We start from the raw sequence: 23,028 nt of genomic DNA, 5'->3' as shown, positions 1-23,028 counted from the left end.
AAAAAGGAAAAAAAGAAAAAAAAAAATCCCCCCCCCCCCCCCAAATTTTTTGAACCCCCTTATGATTCATCACCCCCAAACTCAATCCCAGCCTTCCCTTTGTGGTATGGTACCTTGCAGTACAATTTCAGAGAGATCCATACACTTGAACACAAGTTATTGTCTGGAAACTAGAAAAATGCTTATTTTTGGCCCCTTTTTGGCCCCCTATTCCTAAACGTTTCGGGCAATTACCCACAAACTCAATTCCAGCTTTCCCTTTGTGATATGGAACCTTGTAGTACAATTTCAGAAATATCCAAACACTTACACACAAGTTATTGTCATGAAACTAGAAAAATGCTTGTTTTTTGCCCCTTTTTTGGCCCCTAATTCCTAAAATTTTGAGGCAATTACCCCCAAAATCAATTACAGCCTTCCCTTTGTGATATTGAACCTTGTGGTACAATGTCAGAGAGATCCATACACTTACACACAAGTTATTGTCTGGAAGTTACAAAAATGCTTATTTTTGGCCCCTTTTTGGCCCCTAATTCCTTAACTGTTGGTACCATAACCCCCAAAATCAATCCCAACCTTCCTTTCGTGGTATTGAACCTTATGGGAAAATTTCATGGAGATCCATTCACTTAAACTAAAGTTAGAGTGCGAAAACCAATGTGTCTTCGGACGACGCCGGACGACGACGACGACGACGACGACGACGACGACGACAACGACGACGACGACGACGACGACGCCAACGTCATACCAATATACGACCAAAAAATTTTCAATTTTTGCGGTCGTATAAAAAGGTGTTGAATAAACCAAACACTTATTGGTCTGACGCATTCGAAGACACTTAAGTTTTTTTTTCGCTCCAGGTGTTGATGCATACTTGCCTCTTTATAGGTTATACAAAGCTAACATATGTTTATCAAACTAACAATAATATAAAAAAAAGTCGATACAAACAAGATAGACATAAAATAACTGCAACTTCATGTTAAGCAAGTTAAAGTGAAAGTCATTTACTATAATGGAAATAAGTTAAGTTATGCTATATAGACATTTGGCGAAAAGGCCCCAAAAATTTAATAAATTCATGTAGCCATATCTTTCTCACGTGATTTTTCTTTGACGCGATTGGGTTTACGTTAGAGTCTCGTGAATCTATATAAGAACACAAAACGAATGTGAATAAGTCATGATAAGTAAAGACTTTTGGAAACTGTGGTGACACTACTTCCGAAAAATTCACTCTCAATGTCTAATGCAGTTAAATTCCTTTAACATAAAACGAATGAACAAAATTAAAATAAATGTACATTGTACTCATTTTAGATACTAATTTTTCTTTTGGACTGGGAAGACAAACGTTAAGAGTAAAGAAGTACATTGAAACCAATTCTCTAAATGAAAGCTAAAATTTTGTTGGAATGAGCGTGTTTTTTAGAAGGAAAAAACAGATAATCAAAAATAAGACATCATTAATTCAAACGTTTCTGTTTGGAGAATCAAGTATGACAACTTAATTTCCATTAAAAATTGCTGATTGAAAATTCTGAAAGTTTTTGTTTTTGTTTTTTGATTTCTCCATTAATTGTTTTCTTATCAAGCGTTATTAGTATAGTTGAGTGATTATTTGGTCATGTAGCTTTCTAAAATGGAGTGGCGCTTTGGAAACTATTTATCAAAAACTTTTGTTTGTTTTAGACGCAAACATCTGTTCGTCATTTCTTCAAACATAAGTAAGTTTCCTCTTAACAAAAAAGATATTTGCAAAAGTTTTTTTTTCCAAGTTAATAAAATGATGATTGAAATGATAATAATAAAATATGTATTGATGGATAATAATTACAAAGAATATTTATCTTACCTTAGGTTTGAATAAAAGAATCTGTCATTCCAGAGTAAATACAAGAACGGTTCACGATTATCTTCTTATATCAATTCCACTTGATTGTTTACGTTTACTTAGTGGGATGTTCTTAAATATAGAAATAACCAATCAAAATGCGTTATCTGGAATATGTTTTCTGTATGAAATGTTTCTGTATTCCTTCTGCAGTATTATTGATCTTACAAGGTGTAAAGCTAATGAATTAAATAAATTAATTGTCGATCCAAATTGTTATTTTGACCTTGCGAGTTGATGTAATTGAAAATAAAAGTCCATTACAAGTGAGGCAAACAGTTTTTTTATTGCAACGTTGGAGTTGCAACATACGCTAGTATCAGTTATGACAAGTTAATTTCCAAATCTAATTTCTTTTGAAACCCGTTTAATTTTCTCATTTACAAAGATAGTTATTGATATACCTAATTAAAATTGGAGTAAAAATTGCAATGCAAATACTAAAGCTTGTTACTTATTGCTTTCCGACTGCCGAGGACAGATAATCGAAGACGAAAGCAGGATATTAGGAATAGCTAATGAATCAGGCTCCCATTTAATATTGATTTAGAATTATTAGACATGTTTGGTTAAAGGTCAAACGTTTTAAGTGTCTTAACATAATGAACTTAAAAGAAGACCCTCTAACATTTATAAACTGCCCGACAACTTTCAATATCACGTGACGATTTTTACTGCTACGTTCTTAAATTGTATTGGAAATAACTTGTTATTGCCGAAACAGAACTTGGCTAAAGCGGAGGCATTAGTCTTGTCCAAACAAATTAACTTTTTGTTCTCTCTCTCTCTCTCTTTCTCTCTCTCTCTTTCTCTCTCTCTCTGTCTTTTATTACTTTTTGCAACAAGCACTATTGAACTTAATGGTGTTACATCGACATTTATCCATTTTTAAGAAGATAATCAGTGGAGAATCCGAGTTTTATTGGTCTGCTTGCTGCTACTGGCCTTATACTGTTCATTTAGATAAGCAAAAAACACTATAAGGCTCACCTGGAGATAATACAGAACATACAATTTCATTAAATAAAAATGAAGTATATTTTTGTTCAATCTTTTTCTGTAATTAGATCATGAAGTCTAGACAAACAAAACACAATTGAGTCTATATCAATGGCTTTCGGTTGCCGTGGAGTTTACATTCATTGATAAACTTGTCATTTTACATAAAGACATTTTTAAGGTTATTTAAAAATACAATGTATCTCATCATTCAGATTAGCGTTTACGGAACTCTTACAAAGAATTGTTAAAACTCAAACCAGATTTGATTATGGTAACAAACTCGACACTTCCGTTTAAACCCGAATGAAAAGAAATTCAATATGAAATATGATCTTAGAATATATTAAAAGTCAAAACATTTCAAACAATTAAAAATAACAATGTATATCATTAATGTTGGAAAAGCATTTACTGTAAATATCAGTGTCAAGATGGTAACTTATAATTAGGCGCATGACTGTTCTTCTCGACTAAAACACATACCACTTTATACAAAGTGCGGATGCAGATGGTTCATATTCACCGTATACGATGACTTATAGTTGCTTATATTCACGTCATTTGGATGTTAGATAGTTGTCTAATTGGGTATCATACCACACCGCCTTATTTTATAAAAAATTACGAAGTACCTAATGAGGAGGCTCGTGTTTTGTGACGCTTTTCAACTACCAGATTAAATTAATCAGAGTATACTTCTGGGTAATGAAACTAGCATGAAATAAACTGTTTACAGTTTCTGTTTTCTTATCACATTTTTTAAGATAATAAGCAAAAATGATAAAATTCGTCAAAATTCGTTTAAGAGGCAATAACTCTTATACATGTAAATGGATGTGAATTTATTGTTTCTTGACAGATTTTTGTGGTTCTTGCATTGCTGACTATCTTTACTGGTACAGTTTCTGTTTATCTATTTTCAAGATAATTATGTACAAACGTTTAAGTCAGGCTTTCTATATATCCGTTTTTTGGATACGGAAAAAATTAAAATGGCAGGCAATGTAAGTATATTTCATTTGCACTTGATACATAAATATCTGATTTATTCTTTTACAAAATCTCCAATCAAATTTCTAGCATTTTCCATATGGTACTGATGTTGTCGCGGATAACTTTCATTTTTCCATAGATTTTTGCCACCTCTTAATATCGGTGTTTTAAAAAAAGTAAATTATGAAGAAAAATATAGGCATACATATCATCGAACAATGACATATGTACGAAAAGTATAACCAAGAAAACAATCGATTCGAATTCTTGGAAACATTTCATTGATTTCTGAAGTATTTTAAGTACAACAGACGGTATGGACATATGAAAGACAACAGCTGTCTGTGCCTACTTGGTCATTCAATCTTGTGATCGTTGTAAAGTAGAAAACACAATAAAAGAGGAAGAATGCCAACGTAGTAAATGTTAATATGAATTGATTAGAAACCCAAACCCACCAATCAATTGAAGCTTTTAAATAAGTTGATTGATTGGTGTAAAACGCCACTTTCAGCACTATTGGCTATTTCGTGTCGGTCAGTTTTTATTGGTGGAGGAAGCCGGGGTGCCCGGACAGAACCACAGACCTTCGGCAGGAAAAGTGACAATCCTAGTTATTAAGATTGGAGTCGAACGCACCTGCCATGTGCGGTATTCGAACTCTCAACCTCAGTGTTGACAGGCTAGTGATAATGCAGTTGTACTACTTAGCCCACTCGGTCACCGAGGTCTCTGAATAAGTTGAAAAGGATTGAAAACTACAGAGCTTAATTTTGCAAACTTGTATACAAAATATCAGATATTGGTCAAAGAGGTCCTACTAGAATCACAATCAAAACAATTTTCAGAAGCAGCTTAACTATTATTATGTTTGTTTGATGAAAACAATTATATAGATATAAATTAACCAAAACTGACGTTGATTGATTGATTGAGGCGCGTCAGCACACACATTGGGTCTGTCGTGGCGAGAACAAACCGACGGACGAAAAAGTAAATAGTGGTCTTCAAATCAGATCGTTTGTACAATAAGGAAGAAAGGTTAATTGGTAGATAGAAATTAATAAGGAAGTATACTGTAGTGTTATATTGTTTCCAAATATAACATTGAATTGGCCAATTAGTATGGCTTATATAAGAACTATTTTAACCATATTCCAGATAGTATTTTAATACTTTTTTGAAAAGATAATCATTGAAAAGTGAATGAAAGAATTCACGTGCTTGCCTTTACAATGAAACGGGTGTAGAATTGTTAACATTAATACCAACCTTTAGATGAATATTCCTTTAGATTAGTATAAACTTTTCCTATTGAACTATCTTTGCAGTGAAATCAAATTAGTTAAATCTTTACTAGCAAGAGAGATTATTGTAATGTTTGCACAGAATGCATAAAATCCCGATTTTTAAGTGGCATTTATGAAAATTCCAATTACATTTTTCACAAGTATAAACAAATTACTTATTTCTTAGTTTCTTTTACATCGTAGAGATCGATTGGTTCTTACATGTAAGATGTTCTAAAATACATTTTCTATGTACATTTACCATAGCAATAGTTATATAAAAAAAGATGGGCAAATAATGATTTTGCAATTTCGTTTAAAAACATTCGAGAAAAACCTTTTATTTAAATGGTAAACATATGAAGACATTAATTCGTCTCCTTTTATCCATTTTTTATAGGAAAATGCACATGTTACTGAATATTTATTACGTTTTTATTATTTTTTCGTGTCAGCAAAATTTGACTTTGATTGTATAAAACAAGGGTTCAAGATTTAATTTCATATACACACTCAGTTGACACATTGTACTTTTTGAAGTTTACAAACATTTTACATATGTAAGTACAATAATAATTATGATGTGCCATAACTATTTCAGATCTTCCTGCTTATCCTCTATTAAAAGGAATAAATGATAATTCAGGCATCGAGGTATATAAATATATATATGTGTGTTTACGTGTGAATCAAGTCAGGAATATGACAGTTGTTTTCCATTCGTTTGATGTGTTTGAGATTTTGATTTTGCCATTTGATAAGGGACTTTCCGATTTGAATTTTCCTTGGAGTTCGGTATTTTTGTTATTTTACTTTTTTCATATTTTAGTTTGGAATATTAAACGTTGGTTGAGATTTTGGCATTCTTGTTAGTGATTTTATCGCATGTTAAGAGCCTCTTACAATAATTTTATACTTTTTATTTGTACCAATATTTAGGCGTTGGCAATGGAAATACATACAAACATCATCCCGATTCAAGAAGATAGTACTATGATACAGGTATTGGTTGTATGCTTATGATGGAGTCTGAAATCTAGAGATGTATAATTACGTGTAAACGCTCTATGACCAATAGGAACATAAAAAAGAAAATAGCCGAATTCAGCTAAAAAATAATTGCTTACATACACTACCGGATAGTTGTTTAAGTGGCAATCATACCACATCTTCTTATTATTATACAGTGTAAACCATTTAAAGGTATTTGTTTTTCGTTCTAATCGTTCGTTTTAAATAATATTAAGTTCAAACTTCAAAAGTGTGTTATTCCTTTCTACAAGTAATTAATATAAAACATTCGTGGTATTCTAGTATAAGTCGCACGTGACGAACGATATTTTTTAATATTTATGCTTTTACTACAGTTGTAAATAGATATTTTGAATATAAAGATATATTTCTTATTGTTGGAGCATAGGTATTTCTATGTTGTTGGTGGCAACATATTTTAAGAAAGATGAAACCCGTCTTTTATGATTGTTATGAATCACCTTCAGCACCCACAAGAAAATTAGTATGAATTATTTTTGAATTATGAATTAATACACCCTTACTATAGTGTTGAATATGGCATATGAGAGGTCAAATCTAAAGTAATTATGGTATAATTTGAACTATCTAGACTTCACTGACGCCTTCCTAGCCAGAGAGATTATTATGATATATAATTAACGTATATTATCATTGGTCAAACGCGCATGATCATGACAAGCCATCACGGTCATCTTAAGATTTTACTAAGGCGATGAGCGCAACTGCAAATCTTTAATATACTAGTATTAATTAGAATATTAATACCCGAACGGAAATAATGAAAATTAAGATTCTTATTTTTGTTTCGTTGGTTAAGACCTTGCATTTGGAAAATGAAGAACTTGTACAGGATGCAATAGTTTAGTCCGTCAACAAAACGAGACGAATGTTACCTCTATTACATTTTTTTTTATTATTTAAATGTGATGTTAAGATAGATCGGGTGTTTTCCTCCATCTTAGTTTGTAAAAAAAGCCGAAAATAATCGGTCTAGAAATGTCATGAAATATGCACATTTTAGAGAGGAATGTAATTCATTGTTTGATTCACTTTTTCCTAACTTAGTAATGTATGTATAATTGAAGATAACTGGGATAATCTAACTTTTATAAAGGAAAGTGTAGTTAATTTACCGATTTTGTTCTGAAGCAAGAAAACGAGTCCGGTGACACCTAATTTTCTTTTTAATTGTGAAAGCACTTTATAAGAGCTATCTTTTCATTTTTTATTTTTAAATTCTATCGTTTAGTTTTCTTTCTATTAACACAAAATTTGTTTTTCGTGTATAATCTACTGTAAATTCAGAATCTATTGCGAGGTTAATAATATTATTAATGCGAATAATGCGACTGGGTGGGTATCGCAATAATAACTCGCATTCCGATATCTGATACATTTATCTGTATGCAGATTTTTTTGAAATCGCGATAATTAATCTCACATTTTTATCCATTCTTCAAAAATCGATATAATAAATGTACGCAATACTATCTGAACTTACAGTATACAAAATCTAACAATTTTGCACAATCTGTATCTTAAAAAAAAAGCTCCGTGACCCATACTTTTTATTACATTTAAAAAACAAATTGAACTGCATGTTGGCAAAGTATCCAAAAATTCTGTTGTTTTTAATTTATACCTCATCTACCTTAAGGTTCCAAGATCCATGAAAAGGTTACGTGTCCGCCGTTAGATATTCTTTTATGTGTTGAAATAGATTTAATGCTGTAGTCTTGACTGTAGCGTCAAACAAAACACTTTCCTAGAGTAACTCGTTTTCATTTTACACAATTGAGTCAGTGAATAACTTATGCTGAGTTCATAGTTTTTCTTAATATTTTACCTGTAATCTCATCATGTTGACAGCTCATCCATGAAATACAGTTTCATCATTACCACCATCAATATTTCATCAGTGAAAGTAAGAAGTAATAACATATCTACAAGTTTTTGGTTTGTTAAATAGTAGCTCTATCCCTTTTGTGCCAAACGAAAATAATAGTATTCTTGATTTGTCTTCCCCTGACTCAATTATTTGTGGAGGACATTTTGTTACGAGAACCTGTTTTAAACAGTAATAACCAAGTCTTCATGCTTACATGTGATAATGAAGTTAACGTATACAAAGATGTGAAAAACAAATCTTTTCTTGTCGCTATCTTTATTTTTTTGTGTAGTTAGTAATTTTATGATCTTCAGTTGATCTTTTACACCTTATCTACAGCGACTTAAAGCTTGGAATAGTTCGGCCGCTGTGCCACCATTGAAGTCGTGCGATGTCTGATATATGTTATTGTGATGATTGATATTATCTTGATGTGCCTTTAAATGAGCGATGAAATATATACTCTCTGGGGTGAATTTTTTACAATACAAAACTTCAGTGTTTATTGTTGAATTTTACGGTATACAGACTTGAAAATGCAAAAATGTACTGTAAAGATTTGTTGAAATCAGAAAATAAGTCTTGAATAATAGCATAATTTTAAAAAGATGTGGTAATTCGTCTGTTGTTCATTAAAGAATGGTCAGTTTTCGAATAAATGCTTCAATTAGTACAGTTTTTTTTCAGTTATTGACACTTTTAGAAAAATATTATATTGATGAGTGAAAGTAAAATGAATACTTTGTCATAAACCCCATACATTAGAATAGTGAATAGCAAACACCAAAATTTATGGGGTATTCACAATCAAGTATTTATGTACAATGTACTCATGCAACTTTGGAAAAAAAGGCTGCTGCACAATCAAGAAATGATCGTCATTGTACGGACTTAATAAGAAAACATATTGATATTTACAAAACTTCCCACTCGCATAACAGTTCGTAGCTTCATCATTCATATTTTTATGTTATTAGTTTTATATTTATGTCGGATCTTACGTTGATTTTTTATACAGCTTATCTACAAATCTGACAGCGATATTCAAGCTTGGAATAGTTTGGCTGCTGTGCCATTACTGAAGCCCTGTGATGTCTTGTTTATGTATTCCCCATCTGATTTATAGAAAAGTGCTTATGTTGAGTTAAAAATGATTGAGAGTAAAGCTCAAACTAACTCCAATAATTCATGGCTCTCTAATATCAATTTCTACAGCGAGAAGTTGGGTATTGACCTAAATATATGTAAAAATTTAGGCAAAAATAAATTTAAAAATTTACTGAAAACACAGCTCAAATTAAATTTTCAAAATGATTGGAAGAAAATGCGAGATTCTTATTTACAGAATCAAGGCAAATTGGACACTTATTTTTCATTCAAGAGGTCATTTGACTATGAAAATAATTTAGATTTAAAGCACCCCCAAAAACATATGTTAACAAAATACAGACTCAGCAATCACTGTTTAAGAATAGAAACTGGCAGACATGAACGTTTTATCAATGTATGTGGTAAATATGAAATATTACCTCGACATGAGAGGATATGTTTAAATTCTATTGAAAATGAAATGCACTTTCTTCTGGAATGCCCTCTTTACAATAACCTCAGAAGAGATATGACTGATTATATCAAAAAATACCCCAGTTTAGTTAATTTAAACAGAAATGATCTTTTTACATGGATCATGAGTAATGAAGATAGCAGTTTTTTATCTATTTTATGTGCATACCTTGATAAAGGCCTGCAACTTAGAAAATCAGAAAATTAGTTAAATACTCTAATAGATAGCAAAATTATCTCCCCTTACCACTGACCCTTTCCTCATGCATTTGAACTATTATTTTATGTTTCTTTAATCACTCTGTAATGTCTATGTCATGTTGTTATTAATGTTATGCTCTTAATGGGCCCTTTAATTTGGAAAAATAAATAAAAAAATATAAAAAAAATATATATGTTTTTGTGCTGATTAATATTTTATTTTGATGTCTACTTGATGTGCCTTTAATATGATCGATGAAATATAAACACTTTGGGTTGAATTTTTACGATATCTTATATGAGGGTAAAGACCTGAGTGTTTTCGATGAAACTCCACTTTACATTTACCCAGAAGTGTTTTCATTATCATTATAGCGTTCAGGTTTCGGCAATTAAACCAGAAAAAGACAAGATAGTACATCTATTCATATCATCATACATAAGCAGTGAAAACGGATGAATAGCGGCAATTAAGATTTAATTCCAAATCCATAACTATGACAATAAAACATCTACTGAAAGGGTAACCGTATCTGGAAAATTTGAGATCATGAAACTATTCTCGTTTCATCATAACTAATTGGTCTTTTAGAACAATAGAAAAGATAAGATTATTATTTATTTCTACTATGTAATTCAGATGTGGCTGACGCCACTGAGATATGAGTAGACACAATCTAATACATAAAGTGTATTGTTAAATTTGATGGTATTATACAGATGTGGAAATACAAAAATGCAAGTTTTAAAGGTTGGTTAAATTGGAATAAACGCTGTTTATAATAGCATAATATCTTTACGTTGTGGTATCTCGACTGACGTTCATTAAAAAATGGTCAATTTTCGGAAGTTTTTTTTAGTTATCGGCACTTTTAGAAAATTATTATATTGATGAGTGTATGTCAAATGATGACGTTTTCATAAACCCCATACATTAGAATTGTGAATAGTAAACACCATGAAATCAAACAAAATTTATTGGGTTTTCACAAGTATTCATGTACAATGTACGCTTGCATTTTCAGGGGGAAAAATCAGTTGTACAATGAAAAAATGACCTTCATAGTACGGACTTAATAGAAGATCATATTGCTATATGTAAAAATTCTCTCTCTCATTACAAGTTCGTAGTTTCATCATCCATGTTTTCATGTAATTAAGAGTTTTATGTTTTAGTGGTCTTATGTCGGATTTTCAGTCTTTTAAGTTGATCTTTTACACCTTATCTACAAATCTGACAGCGATATTCAAGCTTGGAATAGTTTGGCTGCTGTGCCATCACTGAAGCCGTGTGATGTCATATATTTGTTGGTGTTATGATTGATACTTAGTTTTGTTGTCTTCTTGATGTGCCTTTAATATGAACGATGAAATATAAACTATCTCTGTTTAATTTTTACAATATCTTTATGAGGACAAGGACTTCGTTGTTTTCGTTGAAACTCCCTTTTAGATTTTCATAGGAGTGTTATCATTTATCAGGAAAACATTCAGGTTTCGGCAATTAAACCAGAAAAAGACAAGATAGTACAGCCATTCATATTGCCATACATAAGCAGTGAAACGGTATAAATTTGATGACAGAAAAATAGCTGCAATTAAAATCCATAACCATAACTATAAAACATCTTCTGAAAGTGTTACTGCATCTGGTAAATTTGAGATAATGACACTATTCCTGTTTTATCAAAATTAATTGCTCTTTTTAGAACAAGAGAACAGATAAATTTATTATTCGTACTTTCTATGTAAATCAGATGTGGCTGACGTCATTCAGATATGAGAAGACTAAATTCATAAAATGTAATGTTAAATTTGAGGTAAAAATGAACTGCAAAGGTTGGTTAAATTGGAAAATACGCTGTTGATAATAGCACAATTTCAAAAAGTTAGAGTAACTCGACCGTTGTTCATTAAAGAATGGCAAATTTTCGATTAATTCTTATATGATTTGCATATTTATGAATACTTGAATCGGATTGGTACGTTAGATTTTTTTCCTTTGGTTTACACTCCGAAACTACTTTCGTAACCTACACTGTGATCTATTCATGTGAGATACACATGCATGCAGGGATCCAGGGGTTTTAAAATAATGCATTAAAGCTTGGAAAATTATAACATTGAAATTAGACAAAATTTTCGCGAAATTTCATGAATGATCTTAGCGAATTATAACGTCATGGTAAAATATGACGTCATACGAAAGAAAACTTTCAAGCTGAAGATTATTCCGTTACTTGTACGCTTCAAATTAGGATAATATCTCATTAAAATGAAGTTTTTGAGGTAGTTGCTATTTCATTTTAGATTCTGTTACATTTATCGAACATTTATGGATTTCAGAAAGTCAATATGGCGACTAACTCCTAAGTTACGACCGTTTCAGAATCTAAAGGACTATGGGTAATTGTATTGTTCGTACCCCAATATGTAAGTAACATCACGTCATTGGTTGAATTTCAATTGTTTACGACGTTATTAACCAATCACGACGCTTTTGTGTACACTTTTGAAAATATTTCCCAGAATGCATTAGATTCTAAACGGTGAATTGAGCATTTGATGGTAAATAGCCGTTGAACAAAAAATTGTGAATTAAAAATTGCGAATGTCTGTGTACATGTATTCACAATCAAGCATTCATGTACATTATTCGCTTGCAACTTTGGAGAGAGAGAAAATCAGTTGCACAATCAATAAATGACCGCCAAAAGCGGACTTAATAGAAGAACATCTTGCTTTCTGTAAAAGTTCCAACTCGCATTGCAAGTTCGAAGTTTCATCATTCAAAACACTAATCAGAGAAGCAATACACAGACCGAAAAAAAAGAACAACGGCTACAAATCAATGATAGACAAAACAGGTATATTTTGAAGTATTATGTTATATTCGTTGTATTCAATTGTGTTCACTGAGAGTCCTAGAGTAAGTTTCACAAGCGGACAAATATGACAGCTCGCTATGCAGTATTTGATGTAACGGAAACTCTTGACAAGTCAACGATTTTAAATCATGGACAAACAATTGTACTTTTCCGCTATTATGAATTGTCCCTTGATAAATTTATGTCCACGAGATATATTTTTTCATTTAGAATTATCAATCTTTAGACAGATTCGATTTTCTTATCCTTCAGTCTGTCTGGTATATAGATGTTGCAGTTGAAATGAACACAGATTATTTTCCATACAACAAAGAAGGCCTAGGTTCGTGACAGGGTTATTATCATCGATATTACGAGTACATATGTAGAGTTGATCAAAGATAATTAGTTACTTACTTTGTATGATACAATTGTCAAGAAAACAGTATCGTCATCTCTGCATGTGAATGGGTTTTTTTAGCTTGCGAGTCTTAGATTTATTTTGTTTTTTCCGTAAACACATTTGTTTTGTTTTATTCATAATGTATATAATTGGCCAGGGTGCTGGCGCCTTTTTTGTCACGCTTGCAACGAAAGTCGCAGAATGCGAGACTTAGGGGTGACTATCCGGCGGCGTCATAAACTATTTTTATAAAGCTGTATATTTCAGAAGGTTGAAGACCTAGATGCTTCATACCTTATATACATATGCCTTATGTTACGAAAGTCTGTAATATGTCAATTGTCCTTGGCCTCAATTGCATGGTTCAGCGACTGCTTGAAAAAATTGTGAAGTACTCAGACATGGTTCATCTGACCTCGACCACACTTCATGTAACGGTGATGAAGGTTAAATGCTGAAGCCCGTATCCCAAATTTTATAAGCAAAAGGTCAACCATATTTGGTGTATGGAATGATTGCAGGTTTCATATGACCTTGATCTTGACCTCATTTTCATTGTTTATTGGTCAGTGTAATGCTTTCTTGGTAATGTCTGTTTTTTTGACACTATAAGGAATAGGTCAACTATATTTGATTGATGGAATGATTGCATGGTTAAGCATGTTGTCTGACAGGGTTCATCTGACTTTGACCTCATTTGATTGTTCATTGGTCAATGTTTTTGTATTTAGGTCTATTTCTCTGATGATATAAGCAATAAACTAACTATATTGGTGTATGGTATGATTGTAAGGTGTAGAGTTATCTCTTTGTCAATCATCACATCTTCTTATTTTTTCTGTCTGTCTGGAGGGTTCGTTTGACCTTGGCCTCATTTACATTCATCATTGAGTATGTTAAATTTATGTGATCCTTGTAGTGTAACCTTCATATTACAGACTTTCAACATAAGATCAATCAAGAAAAGTAAAGCAGTCAAGTGAAGAGTGTGCATTCTTGATTTTCATTGTACTTATGATAAATGTTTCACTCTGAAGCCACTAGGCCAATTTGAACATAACTTTGTCAAAAATATTCGAAGGGATTTCAGTTACGATTTTTCTAAAAATTGTCCCGCCGAACAAGGTTAGGAAGTAAAATAGTTAGTGAAATATTTAAAAGGTCATCCTGATTCCAAATTATGAGAATACGAATACGAATCATAACATCTATTAAATCCATTTAAAGGGACCGTTTCAGTGAATTTACATATATATATTATTAATTGTGAAGTAATTTCAAGATATATTACTTTCAAAATAAATGAATAAATAACTATCCTTCATACAAGAAGATGTATAAGATGTACAGAATAATACACTTTTTTTTACCCAAAACATATATACTACATGTATCAGTAGTCACTGGATTGAAAATTCAAACATTCCTTTCCTTTTTATATGCAGTGCCTTCTATCAAAAAATAAAATTTGTCTTCAACCTGCATATATCTACAACGCCTAGAAATATTTGATTATTGTCGATTCTTATTTATCGAACTCTCTTAAAAGCTAACTTCTAAATTGGGTCTTATTGAGAAAGTTATAAAGTTATCGGGTTCCCTTAGGAAACAAGGTAGGTATTACCAACCGCTATCCAACTTGGCCGGTACTTTCTTGAAAAATGGAAAATTTAATATATAAGAAATTAAGAAAAATCTTGCTTTAAAGTTAATGTAAACACAAGCGATCTCATACGCAAATTGTTTTTAGTGAAACCAACCGGCACATACATTTTTTTTACTGATCCTCTTCAAGAATTATGACCCTTACTCTCGAAAAAACACTACTATCCCCATTACTGAAGGAAGAAAATTCGGTCCCCCCGAAAAAAAAAAAATAAATAAATCAAACAGGAATATTGGCCTTTTTGTTGTTAATTTAAAAGTATAGCTTGATTGAGATCCTGCTTAATATCTTAAGCGGCCCTTTTGAAATTGAAGTTGATAAATATCTTAAGCTGCCTTTTGGAAATTGGGGTTTTCAAATAAAAGCTGTTTTGTAATGTAAATAGCAGGTCTAAAAATCTATTTACAAAAGGAAAATGATACATTTCCCTGAAAAGTTTCTTTAAAATGTTCCAATAACATTAGACAGACAGTATCCTTTGACGTTAAACACCCCGTCATAGTTGAAACCTTTGACAGCAAAAACGATCAGCAACAGTAAATCTTCAAATAACTGATATTATTGAAATCGTCAATTTATCCCTTACGGGATTTGGGGCATCAAATATAAATTTTAAGAATTATATCGCTAGACATTAAATTGTTCCTGATATCGTATCCTTGAAAAATATTTCACGATATAACAATTATTTACTTTTTTTAAAGAACGTTTTGATTCAAAGTATCCGAGCGGTGAAAATTTTCGGAAATCTTTTATTAAAGCTTGGTTCTATTGTACTCGACTCTTCCAGAAAGAACGAAAACGTCAATATACTATGTCACAGGAAGCTAATTAAATAAATAATTCCACGATATAATGAAGCTTTATGAATTTTCATTAAAACAAGAAAAAATAGCCCTAATGACATAATTTCAAAGATGAAAAAAAAATATAACCTGATACTGTGATATAAAATTTCGTTAATAATTTATAAGATTTAGCAAATTATAACATGCCAATATCTTTTTACTTATGATTCCTTTTTATTATTTATGTTTGTTTACATTATAGATGGTAATGTAATTTTAAAATGAATAAAAGATCTTCCAATTGATCCAAATTTCAACAACATATAACATGTTAACAGATAAAGTAAATAACTTCAGTTGATTTATATAAATTATTACTACTTATGTGTTCGATGTCTTTCATAAAGTTCCAGAATTTAAATAAAATTGAATCTTTAATGTTGGTGCTCTTTACATTGACATAAAACTAATCAAGAGCCCGATTTTATCAGATGGAAATATTTATTAGGCTGTAAGTTTTAATATTAGTTTGACAAATGTTGCGTATAAATCTATAGAAGCCAAAATGTAACAGTGGAAGCAAAAATAATGAAACCTGAAGGTAGTTTCTCTTAAGGGTCAGTTTCTATTTTTTAAATGTACGAAAATGCTGTAAATGTTCTATGTTCGAACTGAAGTTTTGAATACAGAATGATTAATTAACTCTTTCACATTTTCCAATGAATATTGTACCCCCATGAAACTCATTTTATTGTCCCCCGCGCGACGCGTTGCGGGGACATAGACATGCCGGCCTCCGTCCGTCCGTTCGTATTTCCGTCCGGTCTTGTTAACGCTCTTACGTGTACAATTTTTGCCATATTTTTATAAGACTTATATCATTATAGGTTTATTTTAGCAATGTATCGGACAATTTCGAAAATCAGTGCGAATCAAATATTTTTAAAAGAGTTATGCCCTAGGAAATATTAATTATATGTAAATTTTCATTGTTAGCGCTCTCATGTGTACAATTCTTGCAAAATTTTAATGAAACTTATATCATAGATTTATATCAGCAATGTCTCGGACAAGTTCGAAAATCAGTGCCGATCAATTATATTTAAAATAGTTATGCTCCTTTGAAATATTAATTATATGGAAATTTGCATTGTTAGCTCTGTCACGTGAACAATTCTTGCCAGATTTTTATGAAACTTATATCATATGTTTGTATCAGCAATGCATCGGACAAGTTCGAAAATCAGTGCCGATCAATTATCTTTCAAAGAGTTATGCCCCTTTGAAATATTAATTATATGGTAAATTGCATTGTAAGCGCTTCCATGTGTACAATTTTTGCCAGATTTTTATCAAATGTATATCAAATGTTTAAATAAGCAATGCCTCTGACAAGTTTGGAGATCATTGCAGATCAAAATATTTCAAAGAGTTATGCAAATCTTGCAAATATTAATTATATTGGAAATTACATTGTATTTGCTCTCAAGCCTTCATTTCTCTAAGATATATATAAAAAAAAGTTAAAGAACAAAAGAAAAAGAAGTTTATTTTAGTTATTGCCCTTGAATATATAAAATATGTGCAACGCCGGGGATATTGGAACTCTGTTCTTTTATTGAATTGGTATCGTATATATCGACTATTCGTGTAATGTGCCCTGAAAAAAACTCATCCTAGATACTAAGCTTATTATTTTGTACGCCAGACGCGCGTTTCGTCTACAAAAGACTCATCAGTGACGCTCGAATAAAAAAAGTTAAAAGGCCAAATGAACTATAGAATATATCCTTTTTGTAATCCCTCAATGACCCAAGAATTGTTCATACATTAAAATTAATATACGACTGTGAAACAATCTTAAAGTTTTTGCTCGCAAATTTTGCTCTTTTCTTTTTTTTTCTTTTTTTAGAGAGGGTGTCATAGCGCTTCTTAATCAAATTATTTCATAAATCGAATCAATTAATCAGACTGTAGGTAAATTCTATGGAAAAAATGCTCTGCAATATGAATATGCCTTCATGTTGTATAGTTCTTTGACCCAGTAAGAGAGTGGGTTTTCAGGTCAAGAGCATTTCATTATTATGGTGGATTATGTCTGGACCAAGCTACATTACATTTACTTATGTTGAAAGACTGTAAACGTATTTGACAAGTATACACCGATTAGTATACTGATATAACCGTTTTATATCACTGTCTTACAAATATCTATCAAAACTGTCGTGGATAATATACTTTATAGCTATAAAAATAGCTTGAGCAGACTATGATACTAGATTCAATGAAACTAAGGTAAGAGAAGTTCCCTGTGTCATGTTAAAATGCTTAGTTGATACGAAATACTGTCTGTTCCTTACCGTCTGTTCGACCACTCGTCTGTCCGACACGTTTATAAGAGCTCTAGCGCTTTTAATTTTACACTGAAGTTAGATGGCTGATTATTATACTTTCTCTAATTCTTCGTCAATTTATCCCTTTCTGCACCCATTGTATAAAAAAAAATTTAATCAACGTGTGGTTCGTTTGATCTCAGTTCTTCATTGGTTAAAGTCCGATTATGACGTCGAATTTTCTTGCTTTCCTCTGAATTTCCTATTGTGACGGCATGAAAAAAGGCGACCATGCCTGATGACGTCACATAGAAAGAGCACATCTTTTTGCAGATCATTCGAAAAGAAGGAATAAATTTGCCTGCGTATTGTTTGAAAATCATTAGAGAAACAGATTCTACCACCAAATCTCGTGTAATACGATATTTATTCACTCTCGACAGTTAAATTTTAAATATTTAAAACGCTCGGCGAGCCTCGCGTTTTAAATTTGAATATTTAACTGTCTCGAGTGGATAAATATCGTATCACACTCGATGCAGTGGTAGAATCTATATTTATCGTCCATCCCTTCGCCTATATCACACTGCTCAGTCGCTCCGTATTTCTCGTATCACTGTTATGAGATGTAAGCAGACATTATCAGCGACGTCACAATGTCTGAGGAGAAGTTATCATCGACGTCACAATTTGTGAGGAGATGTTATCAAGCTTTCTTTCGTCTGCCGAGAATCTATCTAAGGGAGGTGAAAAAGACCAGTAATAGAAAGATAAAAAGAATATCGGGTTTTCTACTTGTAGATATCGTAAATTATCAACCGCTCGACACAATGGGAAACATTTTAGTTTGCTTCATTTTCCCTCTTGTTATTGCATTCTTTAGTTACTTCAAAGTGTGTCGTTGTTTTTTTTTGTTTTTTTTTTTTATTTAATATTGAAAATAATTGAATTCGATTGACAATTATTTGTTACAATACCGTATTTGAATGAATTGAAATATAAACGCAGCGGTCGAAGGAATCGTGGGCTAACTAGATCTCAACAGTATTTCCAGCCAAGATGACCGACTAACAGTTATGTGAAATGTTGTCCGAAAATTTTGCTAATTTCATTAATGCAAAATACTAGTAATTGTATACATTTTTAATAAAAATAAAAAAAACAACACAGTTTTGATAATCAGATGAATCAACGGAAAGAAGAAGAGAAAATATAACGTAAGGCTGTAGCAAAGTGGTTGCTGCGATTTTTATGTACGCAATTGTTTCGTCAACATTGAAAATTGAAAGTCACAAAAACATTAAAGACGACAGAAATTGCCTTTACAGCGCTTTCGTGCTTTTTGTCGAGCCTTCGACTTTTGTCGAAAAAGCGAGACATAGCGATCCTACATTCCGTCGGCGTCGGCGTCGTCGTCGTCGTCGTCGTCGGCGGCGTCGGCGGCGTCCACAAATATTCACTCTGTGGTTAAAGTTTTTGAAATTTTAATAACTTTCTTAAACTATCCTGGATTTCTACCAAACTTGGACAGAAGCTTGTTTATGATCATAAGATTATATTCAAAAGTAAATTTTGTAAAAACAAAATTCCATTTTTTCCGTATTTTACTTATAAGTGGACTTAGTTTTTCTGCCAGTTAACATTACATTCACTCTGTGGTTAAAGTTTTTAAAATTTCAATAACTTTCTTAAACTATCCTAGATTTCTACCAAACTTGGAAAGAAGCTTGTTTATGATCATAAGATAGTATCTAGAAGGAAATTTTGATAAAATTTTGTTCCATTTTTCTGTATTTTACTTATAAATGGACTTAGTTTTTCATCCAGTCAACATTACATACATTCTGCAGTTTAAGTTTTAAAACATTTATTAGATTCATAATTTATCCTGGATTTTTACCAAACTTGGACAGAAGCTACTTACAATCAAAACATAGTATAGAGGGGAATATTTTTATTAATTTTTTTCTTCATTTTTGTTGAGCCTGCGATTAACACCAAAAGTAGGCGAGACACTGGGTTCCGCGGAACCCTTACGAATTTTTTTTAATTTAAATTCACGGATGTACACCTCTGAGGAGCCAAAAATTTCTAGAATTAAACTTTTTTTCTCAACCTGATTTTTGGGTTTATATATAATTGTAAGAAAGTAATTAATGAAGGAAAAATTAATGTTGGTGCACTTCTTTTTTTTTTGCTACGGCCATTTGAAAGTACCCCATGCTGTGAATTTTGTCAATTTGGGATTTTTCTCTTATTTTAGAACAAATTATATTATTTCAACTTCTATGTTATAAATGATTGAAAAAATACATATCTAACTTTAGATTTTCAACTTTGGTGAATTTCCCTTAAGGCTTCTGATCTATTGTGTTTCGAAAAGGTATCAATCACAGATTTTTTTTAATCAGAAGCAAAATCTTTTAACAGCATACACAGCTATTTAATGACGAGTTGCACCCCTTATTAAAAAAAAGACAGAAACTCTATTTGTTAAAGTTTCGTTTGTATTAGATCAAATTTACAGTAATAAAAAAACAACGTTTTGTCAAATTGCTTTTGAGCGTTAATGATGAATGTTGAAACTAATACTAGAAAACAAAATTGATATTGGTAAGGCGAAGGTGTTTTAAGTCGAAAACAGACGACAAGTACACAAATAAACGATTCATTTGTATCTTACGTCAGCTAATACATACAGTCATTATAAATCTCGTGACTTTTGATTTATTCTGTTGGAAATAACACAGAAATCCCCATGCTTCTGGTGACGATAATATGATAAAGAGATTTTAAGTTTGAAATATAGAAGGAGAAAAGTATTAAGTCAGTCAGGAAATTTTATAAAAGGACCTGTCAAATGAATACTTAGTCGCAGAAAAAAACAATACAAATTGATGCTGTTTCATTAAAACCACAGACGCAAACGTCGTCAGCCCAAAGCTCTCTTTAATTAAATTACATATGAAACGTTTCATGCCATGCACTTATAAGCTAACCAGAAGTTCGAAAAAGACATTTATTTGTTATTTGAATAATCGGACACAGTTTGTTGACCAGACTTAGTACTTTAGTATGTAAAGGACCTACCTCATCTATTTAAAGTACTAACTGTTTGGTTAATATTGGTAAATTTCAGATCAATCTTGAAGACGTAATTATCTAGATGAAAAACACAAATCAATTAAATTGTTTTTATATCAGCCAAAACATATCATACAACATAAATACGTTCTTTCTACGAAAACATTAGTACTGATTGAGATTTTAGTCAGGGTAAACATGGTTAATTTATTAGTTGGAATTGTTTTTGAAATAGCTTTCAGTAACTGATATTACTCTTGGATCGGTACTTGGGTTGTTGTCTTTTTGTAAGGATTTATTTTGGTATTCATTCCGATCTGAAGAGTCAAGCCCTTTCCAACTGAGTTTTACAGGTTGTTCTTATGTTGTGCTGTTGCATAAATGTTCCAGGTGAGGGGAGGGTTTAGCTCTCAGAAAAAAATGTTTAATCCCGCCACATTCTTTATGTGCCTGTCCGAAGTCACGAGCCTATAATTCAGTGGTTGTTTTTTGTTGCTGGCTGCGATATTTGGTTTTAGATTATTGGTTTAAGGATAAGTTGGGTTTCTTCACTGAATTGTTTCACATTTTATCTAACCGGGATCTTTTATAGCTTGCCCTACGGTATTGATTTTGTTCATTGTCGAAGGTAATACGGTGACCTATCATCTTAAGTTTATATCCCTGTTTTTCGGTCGCTGCTGGATAGATGTCTCATTGGTAATCATGTCTCCTCATTTTATAAATATCCATAAAAAAACCTGTCATTCAGTGCTACACATTGTCGCCGAAAAGAGTTTTGATTAAATATCGCAAATGCAATTTCTAGCTAAACTCTGATAGAATGAAACGAAAATAAGTAGATATGTATCCTAAAAACTATACATACATACTTTTTCTTTTAATCGTGTTGTACCCTCAGGATGGGAAAACTGGTTTACCTCATTCCGCCCGTCCATACTCTTTTCTGTCCGTAACACATTGGTGTCGCGTTTTTCTCGGCAATTAATAGTGATGCTTTGCCTCGTCTGGTTATGACCATCTTTATAACATGATTTCAGTTCCTTCGATGTTCTGCTTCTTTTCTTGTCAAAATTCAGTATCTTAAAAATGTCTTGCAGATGTTCGTCACATTCAGTCAACAACAATGAGCGAGTATACTAATGAAACAATAGTTTACAGGACATCTTGTTTTCTCTGCATTGCCAATCAGATACATTTGCTGTGTACTTTTAGTTGTTTATCTACTATTTGGTCGTATGAGGATGGGACTCTTATTCTTTTTGAATGTTGTTATCGTGCAGTTCTGGAAACATTTACTTGTTTTGAAGCGATATGAATTAAAGAAAAATCAGTCCCAAAGTTATTTAGAATTTTTCTATCAAACAGGAAATCTGAAAATAAGAAGTTTCCGTATTGTGATTCAAGCTCCATAGAAAGGGAAAATTGAATTTTTACTTCTACATTCTTCACGATAATCGTTTTATTTTTGACTATTTTATTGGATTGCTGTTTCCGATAAACGATCAGCAGACTTATTGCACAAGGTCATGTTTTTCTGCGACTGTAAATGATGTATGCGCCTTTCCCAAGTCGGGAGCCTGTAAGTCATCGGTTGTCGTTTGTTGCTGTTTATCTTATTTATTGTTCGTTTATTGTTATGTACATAAATCAGGCCGTAAGTTTTCTCATGTCTGTCTCTGACTGTTAATGACGTCTTTATACACTAAGTCTATTGGATGTTGGATGTGTACTGATTGATATTTTATAGTCTTAGATAAATGATTTTTTTGTTAGTTGTTATTGGCTTTGAACTAGCTGTCAGTAACTGCGAGTACTCTCAGATCTGTACTTTGTGTGTTTTGTGTTTTGATTACTAGTAGTTGTTTTTGTGCTTTGTATCGATCTGATGAGTTAAGCCATTTTCAACTGATCTTTATAGTTTGTTCTTATATTGTGCTGTTACACACTGTCCAAGGTTAGAGCAGGGTTGGTCGCCCGCAAACATGTTTAAAACTGCCCCATTCTGTATATGCC

General features: G+C 31.9%; 2 protein-coding genes across 2 annotated transcripts in view; one reads left to right on the top strand and one right to left on the bottom strand.

Annotated features, from left to right (window-relative positions):
- LOC127702154 (lysophosphatidic acid receptor 6-like) overlaps window positions 1-2,421 on the bottom strand; it is a 36,920-nt gene extending 34,499 nt beyond the window's left edge. The window contains exon 1 of the mRNA XM_052206259.1: window positions 1,862-2,421. The gene's annotated coding sequence lies outside the window, so the exon portion shown is untranslated. The remainder of the gene's footprint in view (window positions 1-1,861) is intronic.
- The window catches only part of LOC127702833 (complement C3-like), a 233,275-nt gene that overhangs the window by 175,140 nt on the left and 35,107 nt on the right, over window positions 1-23,028 (top strand). The window lies entirely within an intron of this gene.

This window comes from Mytilus californianus, unplaced genomic scaffold (genome assembly GCF_021869535.1).
Source record: "Mytilus californianus isolate M0D057914Y unplaced genomic scaffold, xbMytCali1.0.p SCAF_5, whole genome shotgun sequence".
Classification (NCBI taxonomy): Eukaryota; Metazoa; Mollusca; class Bivalvia; order Mytilida; family Mytilidae; genus Mytilus; species Mytilus californianus.
This window is presented reverse-complemented; position numbering and strand designations above follow the sequence as displayed.